Raw genomic sequence first — 10,199 nt, 5'->3', positions numbered from 1 at the left:
CACATAATTTTTAAGTTTGAAACTGTTATCTTCCATAGTTCAGGGTCAAGGTCACTTCAAAATATGTATACAATCCAACTTTGAAGAGCTCCTGTGACCTTGACCTTGAAGCAAGGTAAACCAAACTAGTATCAAAAGATGGGGCTTACTTTGCCCTATATATCATATATAGGTGAGGTATTGAATCTCAAAAACTTCAGAGAAAATGTGAAAATTGTGAAAAATAGCTGTTTTTAAGGAAACATTTATGGCCCCTGCGACCTTGACCTTGAAGCAAGGTCAAGATGCTATGTATGTTTTTTGGGGCCTTGTCATCATACACCATCTTGCCAAATTTGGTACTGATAGACTGAATAGTGTCCAAGAAATATCCAACGTTAAAGTTTTCCGGACGTCCGGACGGACGTCCGGACAGACGGACGGACGGACGACTCGGGTGAGTACATAGACTCACTTTTGCTTCGCATGTGAGTCAAAAATGAAGGTTATAAAAACATCTGCAGCTATAGTCCAACTTTTTTTTTTCTCCCAAAAGAACGTTAGACTTTCCACTCTAGTCTTCTGTTCCCTTAAAAAAACACAACCACACACCGATTTACCTCGCCGTGGTTGGTTTCGCAATACATTCAGAAAACATGACATCGCGGAACCAAACTTCACAGCAACATATAAAAGAGAGGACAACCGGTCAAACTTATTTATGTTCAACATTTCAACAAATACAAGAAACAATTAACAGAATAAAAAGACAAAATGTGTATTCTTACCGGTCGTAAGTGTACACTCACATCTGCCCCCATTGTCTTTGAAACACACACACGGCGCAATAACTCATCTAATGTCTGTCTCTTTCTTCTTCTTTTGAAAACAATCCTAATTGACTCATGTAACTGATTAACTCAATGTCTTTGATGCTCTACATAATAAAACCTTCGATCGTTGACGTCATCGTTGTTGGAGTTGCGGCGACATCACGGATGCGGCGTTGACGACGATGATGTTACGTCGCTCTGACGTCATCTCGTCACAGCATCGGCGTCGACATCGGCTGGCGCGTCCTCGCGGCGCCAGACAGCTCCCTCCGTCACAGCAACGACATCAACATCGACTGGCGCGTCCTCGCGGCGCCAGACAGCTTCCTCTGTCGTTTCTGTCACTGCAAAAGCGTCGACCTCGGTGAAACATCCGCCCCCGGACGACCCCCAGCTGGAGCACCGTTTAACGCCGAGACGCAGCTGGCATCCCAAGTCGACCACCGTGTCTTAACCGGGACAAAGGTAGTGGTGTCGTTGACTGCCACCGTAGATTTTGAAAATGATTTTTGAAGAGATTTGAGGTTCTGTGTTCTTCTCTTTGACAACCTTCTCGGTTTCTGCAATAGGTTCATGGACTGGTGACCGATGCGTGTCTTCGAGACCCCTTCGTTGTAATCTAAGTCCCCTTCCGAGAAGTCCATCTCTCAGGCTCCCTCGCTGCTGTATGCACTTAGCTCCTCCAGTTGATCAGCCCACCCGACCTATGTGGCCGCATAGGTCCAGCACACGCCGCTCAAACCGCTCTTTTGGTTATGCTTGCCTTGCCTGTCCTCTGATAGGTCTTCTGTACCATACCCGCCAGTGCCACCTAGTGTGACACCAGGTCAAGACGGTTCCCAATCCAATTCCCCGCAGGTTGTAGGACTACACCCATGGCAGAGTGTATATGACTCTTCTGTAGTAAGTTGTTGCAACAAGAAAAAAACCAAATGTTTCATCAGCTCCGGCCGGACGCTGTTTACTCCATCGCGAACCCTCATTCTCCTCTAATGGTCAAATCTCAGTCTATCAGGCGGACGACGAGTCCTGCTGGTTCGCCGTAGCTTCGTTGTCGCCCCTGTTGTCATCTGCATCTCTTTCGTCGTTGATTATGCTACTCTATGCTTTTTAACAAATATCAGAACAAAAACATCTATCGAGCTCCCTACCCTTATTGATTACGAAGTCACTGGTGCCTATTTCCTTGGTGCTTGCGTCTGACGCTTGAGTTGTCGCTGATGTCGCCTCGCTCCGCGGATTCCGGGAGAGTGGTACCTTGACGACATCAGGCGCGTCCTCGCGGCGCCGGACAGCAACAAAGGACCAGATGACACCCGGCGCGTCCTCGCGGCGCCGGACAGGAACGCAGGAACGGGTGACCTCTGTGACGACTTCTGTGGCGGTGATAGGACTCGAGACGCACCAGCTGCAGCGTCAGACAGGTTCCCCTGTCTCGTCAGACAGAGGCAGGAATCGCGGCCTCGTGGCAGCGCGCCGTAAAGCTCGCTCGCCGACCGGATCCCCTGTAGCGCACTGGTCAGCTGGGTTGTCCTTGTCAGTTCGATGTACGGTGTTGTTGTTGGTATCGGCTGCGTTTCGTGATGACGTAGTTCTTCTCTGCCGTCGCTGGAATCTTGTGGGCCGAGATGTCCGACTGTGTAGTTGTTGGGACGTATACAGAATCCCTCTGTATCTTGCATGCAGTGTCCCACACTGCACACGGAAGCAACCTTCAGCAGGCTTTGTCCCCTCCTTGTCTGTCTTCTCTTCAAAGATGCGCTGATCTTCGGAAAATCTGTTGCCTGACGTAACGCCTGACGTCAGTACAACCCCAACCACCTGTGCAGCCGTCACAGGTGTAAGAAGACCAAAACATCTCCCTCCTCGATGGCCCGTCTCCAGCTACTGTCTTCTCTTCCGCTGTCTGGTCGCTTCTCTCGCTCTTCTTCTGCAGTTTGTTGGTCGATGCTTGGGCTTGTAAAAGTAGAAACACAAGCCCGTCGCACCTTCGTGTACCTCTCTGACGACCGCTGCCTTGCCCTCGCGTGTGAAGCAGTCTCCTCGTGCAACCCGAAAAGACTCGAACCTGATCGCAGCTGCAACAGCAGCTGCTTCGTCCAGTGCCTATGGTTTTGCTTGAAATGTCGCCCACTGCAGCCTTGCGTCATGGTAGAGGGCGTCGGTGAAATGAGCGATGGTCAGCTCCTCTTCTGCTTCTCTGCTAGCTGCCGGATAGACTATCTGTACCAGGCGTCTGACGTCTTCCGCTAACGCAGGCAGACTTTCATCTTGCTGACGCGTTCTGTTTTGAAGGTTCGTCCGTAAAAGTTTTTTTTTCTCGTGTATCTGTGTGCTGAATCTCGCTTCAAGGGCCCGAACAAGCGAGCCACATTCCCGTCTGTCTTCGGGTCTCACGAGTTTCAGCGTTGTCAGTGCTGACCCTCGTAGACAAACAGCAAGCTGAAAACCCATGTCTGCCTCTGTCCATCTGTTCAGCTCTGCAAACATTTCGAACTGAACTCGGAACGCCACCCAATCCGCCTTTCCGTTGAATGTTGGCGGACATCTGTTGAACTCGCTTCCGCCGGTCAGCGAAGCGACGTTCCTTCCCTCGAGTTCCAGACAGTGTCCCTGTCTGTCCAGAACTCGACATCTATGCCAGCAGGGAAGGTTTTCCCCGCCCGGCATCTGTTGCTTTCCCAGGTTACACACGTTAGGATGACCGCGTGTCGCCGAGGCTGCAGCGTCAGAAAAGCTCGATCGTCCTTGGACCCCAGTGACAAGCTTCGTGTCACCTTTGTCGCTGTCTCGTCGCCTCTCTCGCTCTTCCTCTGCAGTTGTTCTGTGCGCGCTGTGATCCGGGGAGACAGAGACTGACTCCAAGACCGCTGTCAGTTCCCGAATATTCTCCTTCGGCGTTGTCGCCTCGTGACGCAGAGCGCTGCATTCCTGGCGTTGGCTGCTCTGCTCTCCTGCCAGCAACACGTGAATCGTGTCGCCGACAGTATGCAACTCTGGCTTCCCAGTCCAGGTCTCGAGTTGGAGAGATCGACCGGAAAGCCACTCTGTACTGCTCCCGTGTGTAGTTGACTGAAGACGACCCCTGCTGTGTTGTCCGGATGGTCCCTTGCTTTTTCTTCAAGCGCCGTGTAGACCGTGTTCCTCGTTGCCAAGACAACGTGCCGTGTTGTCCCTGCATGCCAGCAGCTTTCCTAGCCACTGGCTCCATGACGGTGCCGCATCGGAGTACTGCCAGCTGTGTTGACTGCACTGCATGCCCTCTGGAACACTGCCTCGTTGTCCGCTATCTTGCTTCGGTCCGCAGCCATCAGCAGGAAGGGTGATTTTCAGGGAGCAGACGAAAAAAAAAGGTTTGCCCAGCAAAAGGAAAAACCAGCTTAAAGCTTTGAACTCTAACAGCCCCATCTTTTTAAAGTACACAGAGAAAAAGACCTAACTCTGATAGCAACAAAAAATATGCTAGTGTTTGCATTATGCTGTTTCAAGGGAGGTAGGCGACGACCCTTGTCGTCAGTACCGCCTGACGCCCGCAGGTCTTCTTGTGAATCAAAGTCAGACATCTTGCTTCGCAGCAGTCCAGAGAAATAAAGTCACTGGCTAAGTGACTGAGAAAAATAAAATAAAAACAAAAGGATGCGATGGGATCTTCTCTTTCTAAGTAAAAATAAATGGAAAGCTACCAAAACCTACAGTGAACCAATCTTTATCCCACTTCTGGATCCATTTGTAAAGCCGAGCGGTCTTAGCTTCACATTAACTATAACTGTCTGTGTCTGTGTCTTAGATGTTATACGTGTTTGAAGGTCATTTGTCAGGATGGCAATCACACGACAGGACAAACAGACACACAGAATATAAACTCAAGAAGAGGCAGGTAAAGTTCAAAATTGTATTGAATCAAAACAAATCATAAAAACAACTCAATACAAGGCGTTGGTTCTTTTCAGAAAATATATCTGTACATTGGTTCACTCTATTCCTGTAATTTTCCTACTCCTTACAAAAATATTCTAAGTCCAAAAATGGCTGAAAATGTGGGCATGACCCGTAGGTACCCTTAGCAAAATACGCTACTGAAAGCAATAACCTATGTCCTAAAATGGCCGAAAATTTGGGCAGAGGTTCGGGGCCTGAGTAAAAATAAAGTAAAAGAGCAAAGCGACGCCACTTTACTCGCCGTGTGGTAACCTGGGACTGCGGAACGTTTGTTTTTAACCCTGTCAGTTCAGTCCACAGGGCGGAGTCCAGGGCTGAGGTGCACGACGCCAAAGTGGGTGACAACCAATGGGAGATCTGCTCAAGTCGGTCCGCTCCCTCCCGGTCGGGGTGCACGAAGCTTTTTTCCCAGGGTTGCGTACCGAATGGGAGGCTCCCGTTTGGACCAGCTAGCTAGCAGCCCCACTCAAAGAAGTTGGCACCCAAAAAAATGGCGACCGCCTTTTTTTGGAAATGACGTTTTCGGAGATTTTACAAAAACAACGCCCAAACGAAAAGGTAGAATGGTGCCTTCCGTTCGATTTCAAGTCATGCTTTTCACATTTCCAAGCAAGATAACCGCTGAGAGTGCAGAAACGCCGCTGTTCGACTTTGAAATCTCGAATCGCAGACGACCTTCGCTTTCACAGTACAATCATAGCAGGTGAGGCAGTGTTACTCATTTCGATCAGCTCGTTTTCGTATTTTTTGTGCAGTACGATCATGTAGAATTATTGGAATCAAAGCAGGAATGACTAAGGCATGCAAATGCGTTGATTTTGTCGAAAGCTGTACAGTAGTTAGCTAGATTCTTTCTGTTGAGTTTGTTTGTATGACTGAATTTCGTCTTCAAATTCAAAATCTGACCACTTCTGTGATTTTCATTGTTTGTTTAGCTCATCGGCAGGAAAATCGTCAGGCAAAATATCAATCTGTTGAATGATAACGTTAAGATAAGGGATGTTCAAACATGTATCTGCTTGCAAACACACGCGCAAGGCCAGATCTATCTGCTTCATTGACTGCCAGATTTTCATTGAATCTTCAAACTGACTCGTTTTCAGACTCTCAAATTAGATCCAGTATTTGTATTCTTAGATTCATGATTGACCATTCAGGCTGTTTACGATGATGACGTTGTGTTTGTTTATGCTGATGCAATCTGCAGATCAAAGGGGACTGACCACAGGCTGACCCAGTGATCAATACAACTTGTGTTTACCACTCAACATTTCCTTCCACCTATAACTCAAGGGCAAAAATAAAGGTACATGCTTGTGGATTCATTATGCAATTCATGTCTGTGAAGATCAAGATAGTTGTGAGCTTTAACTGATTATGCTTATTAATATCAGCACCATCCTCACCCCATAACACTCTCATGTCCAACTAGCACTGTAACCAACCTTCAACCCTGCCCCCGCCCCCTCTCTGCATAATTATGTTCAATTTTTCAGAATGACCTTGTTATCACTCCAGCGTCTGACCATGGAGTCTACAGGCCATAGTCTCAGATGTGATGGGATCAAGAGGATGCCACAATGATCAAGGTAACTTTGCAAATACTCAAACAGATCTAAATGCAGAAGGTGATCCACAAACATGTTTGCTTAAACATTACAAGGTTACACCCAGAACAACAGCTGGCCTTAGTTGCTTATTAACTGCAAGCAACAAAGACCCTCTCCCCCTCCCCTCTTCCACCTGCAACATATATTTTCATATCCATATCATACTTTTCCATTGCCTCTTATGTTGTATAACTGTTGATATTTAACAGTAACAAGTTTTTGTTTCCAATCAGTGGCTCTGCATTTACTCTGTACACACACACACACACACACATACACACACACACACACACACACACACACACACACACACACACACACACACATACATACACACACACACACACACACACACACACACACACACACACAAATATATTCACAATCTCTCTCTCCCTGTTTTAAATTCAGTCATTTGAATCACTAACATTTATATGACAATGCTGACTAATATCAAACCTCCCCCGGTTCCCCAACTAGCCTTCTCACATCCCCCCCTCCCCCACCCCGTCCACCCCCCCCCCCCCAACTCATTAGATCACGAACACCACACTAACAAGAAGGGCAAAGCCCATACGACTCACATGCTTTACACATTTTTCCTACCAAAATACATGTGACCTTGACCCAAGGTCAAGGTCATCCAAGGTCATGCAACACAAAGCTGTTAATTCAAGACATAGGAAGTACAATGGTGCTGATTGGCTCTTTCTACCATGAGATATGGTCACTTTTAGTGGTTCACTACCTTATTTTGGTCACATTTCATAAGGGTCAAAGTGACCTTGACCTTGATCATATGTGACCAAATGTGTCTCATGATGAAAGCATAACATGTGCCCCACATAATTTTTAAGTTTGAAACAGTTATCTTCCATAGTTCAGGGTCAAGGTCACTTCAAAATATGTATACAATCCAACTTTGAAGAGCTCCTGTGACCTTGACCTTGAAGCAAGGTAAACCAAACTGGTATCAAAAGATGGGGCTTACTTTGCCCTATATATCATATATAGGTGAGGTATTGAATCTCAAAAACTTCAGAGAAAATGTGAAAAATGTGAAAAATAGCTGTTTTTTAGGCAACATTTATGGCCCCTGCGACCTTGACCTTGAAGCAAGGTCAAGATGCTATGTATGTTTTTTTGGGGCCTTGTCATCATACACCATCTTGCCAAATTTGGTACTGATAGACTGAATAGTGTCCAAGAAATATCCAACGTTAAAGTTTTCCGGACGGACGGACGGACGTCCGGACGGACGTCCGGACGGACGGACGGACGGACGGACGACTCGGGTGAGTACATAGACTCACTTTTGCTTCGCATGTGAGTCAATAAAATCATATATACTGTTGCTGCTGCTAAAAATTGTTGTGACTTGTTCTTCCTCTGTGTGTGTATGTTTTGTGTTTCCACAGAATGCAGTTCTTCCATGCGCCTCAATGTCTATAGATCTATGGAGTCTACAACATTGTCTGAGATGTGATTTGAGCCACAGCATGTCAGAATGATCAAGGTAACTTTTTAAACACATATAGCTGATCAAACTGAAGAATTCAAACACACAGTTTCAGTGGTTTTTTTTAATGCATAAAACATTGCAACAGTCAGGGGCTTTCTCCCAATAAAGATTGTGAGGTTTTCTTTGCAAGTTGTTTCGCTATGCAGAGTGTGATGTTTTTGTTTGTTTGCTGTACTAAATGAAGATGCACAGATAAAAGAAAGTCTTGCATGTAGAGGAAGGAATATGCTTTTGGTTTTTGACAAGACAAATTTTTACTCATTAGAGCTTAAGTATAAATTCCTTACATTTTGAACCAAAATGTCAGACATCACAGATCTCTCAAATTAAAAAAAAATGAGGGCATCATTCTGACTTGAACATATACCACACATTTGATAGCCTGGTTATGTTCTGTGTATAGTGAAAACATTTCGCTTAATGAATTTCACATGTTGACACCAGTGCCTAGTAGGAAATGAATCGCACATCCTCCGATCTCCACCAAAAGAAGTCAGACGTATGTGCCCATGTTAAAATAAAGTTCTCCTCAGCTGGAATTTGGTGAATTTGGTTTTTTTTTTTACAAGTTTTTTGTTAATGAAGTGAATTCGCAAAAAAATTAAAAAATAACAATTTGTTGTGCACACAAAGCATTCACTGATTCAGGCTGTTGAATTTTGTCATGTGTCTTGGGAAAGGGGAAGTCTTATTCTACGTAAAAGCATCGCCAGGTTTGGGTTGAGCCAAATCGTTTGCATGGAAAGGACTGTGCCTTTTAAGGACTTCATACTTGGTGTACATTAATTTCAGCTTCGGCATGACTAGTCCCGAAAGATGCTATTTTGTAGGTGAAATGGTCTGACTTTGGTTGTCTTTCGAAAAAGAATCCAAATTCGGGGATGGACTCAACAGTTCGAGGTTTAAAATGGAGCGGTAGACTAACGAACCCGATTTAATTCTTCAAGATTGATATTTTTGGGGTTATTTGAAGGACGAAGTATACCATAAACAACCTTAGACAATCAGTGACTTGAGTACAGCCATTACAGGCAGGAGGAGGGCATCCCCATAGAGGATTGCGTTCCTGTCATCGGTTAATTTTGCGCAAGTGTGACTCTACCATGAAGGGGTCATTTTTCCAGTCAATCGTGTTCGGCGAATATCTTCATGGTTGTTGTGCATGAATTTCACTTTGTTCATCACCATTCCACAAAGTTTCCTGTTTGTAGGTTTCATGGTCCGATTTTTTAGCTTCTTTCAAAAGTGTTCCAAAGTACCCCTCCATTTAACCTGTAAACTCACAACTTTGTTGACCTTCGTCATGCATAAGCTGTAGTTAATAAACACCAAATGATAACTAATTCGGTCAACGGATGTAGAAATTATAAAAACAAAAATTGGGTTGAATTGTGTGTGTCACCATCTATGTTTGTATTTTTGCAGGCAGGCAGGGGTGGAGTTGTGATGATGCGGCGCCGGTTGACTGAAGACACACGAACCAGCATTCTTCGGAAGTGTTTGGATCACAAATCAACATTATTTCACATTGAATGGCGGCAGACATTTATGTACATATTCTCAGCTCAGACGTGTGCTTTGAATTCGGATGTTTAAGAACAAGAGACAAACTTGAATAAAGCCTTACGAAGTACATGATTGTAACTGGAGCAAAAGTGTGTGTGTGTGTGTGTGTGTGTGTGTGTGTGTGTGTGTGTGTGTGTGTGTGTGTGTGTGTGTGTGTGTGTGTGTGTGTGTGTGTGTGTGTGTGTGTGAAGTGCAACAGTTAACAATTACGATGAGACAGAATGCTAAAGCACAGATCCTTTTATTTAACAATCTATATCGTCCTCCTTTTTATATTTAGTCAAGTTTTGACTAAATATTTTAACATCGAGGGGGAATCGAAACGAGGGTCGTGGTGTATGTGCGTGTGTGTGTGTGTGTGTGTGTGTGTGTAGAGCGATTCAGACTAAACTACTGGACCGATCTTTATGAAATTTGACATGAGAGTTCCTGGGTATGAAATCCCCATACGTTTTTTTCATTTTTTTGATAAATGTCTTTGATGACGTCATATCCGGCTTTTCGTGAAAGTTGAGGCGGCACTGTCACGCCCTCATTTTTCAACCAAATTGGTTCAAATTTTGGTCAAGTAATCTTCGACGAAGCCCGGGGTTCGGTATTGCATTTCAGCTTGGTGGCTTAAAAATTAATTAATGACTTTGGTCATTAAAAATCGGAAAATTGTAAAAAAACATAACAATTTATAAAACGATCCAAATTTACGTTTATCTTATTCTCCATCATTTGCTGATTCCAAAAACATATAAATAT

At 45.0% G+C, this 10,199-nt stretch overlaps 2 long non-coding RNA genes across 2 annotated transcripts in view; one reads left to right on the top strand and one right to left on the bottom strand.

The window, feature by feature from the left end:
• Nucleotides 1–10,199, bottom strand: part of LOC138973958 (uncharacterized) — a 451,362-nt gene that overhangs the window by 428,496 nt on the left and 12,667 nt on the right. The window lies entirely within an intron of this gene.
• On the top strand, nucleotides 5,117–9,612 carry LOC138973943 (uncharacterized). The gene is made up of 5 exons (XR_011458227.1): nucleotides 5,117–5,454; nucleotides 5,959–6,057; nucleotides 6,248–6,340; nucleotides 7,780–7,877; nucleotides 9,309–9,612. It is a non-coding gene; the product is annotated as an uncharacterized lncRNA (long non-coding RNA).

Source organism: Littorina saxatilis, linkage group LG8 (genome assembly GCF_037325665.1).
Source record: "Littorina saxatilis isolate snail1 linkage group LG8, US_GU_Lsax_2.0, whole genome shotgun sequence".
Lineage (NCBI taxonomy): Eukaryota > Metazoa > Mollusca > Gastropoda > Littorinimorpha > Littorinidae > Littorina > Littorina saxatilis.
Note: the sequence above shows the minus strand (reverse complement) of the source record. Positions and strands in the feature narration are given on the sequence as shown.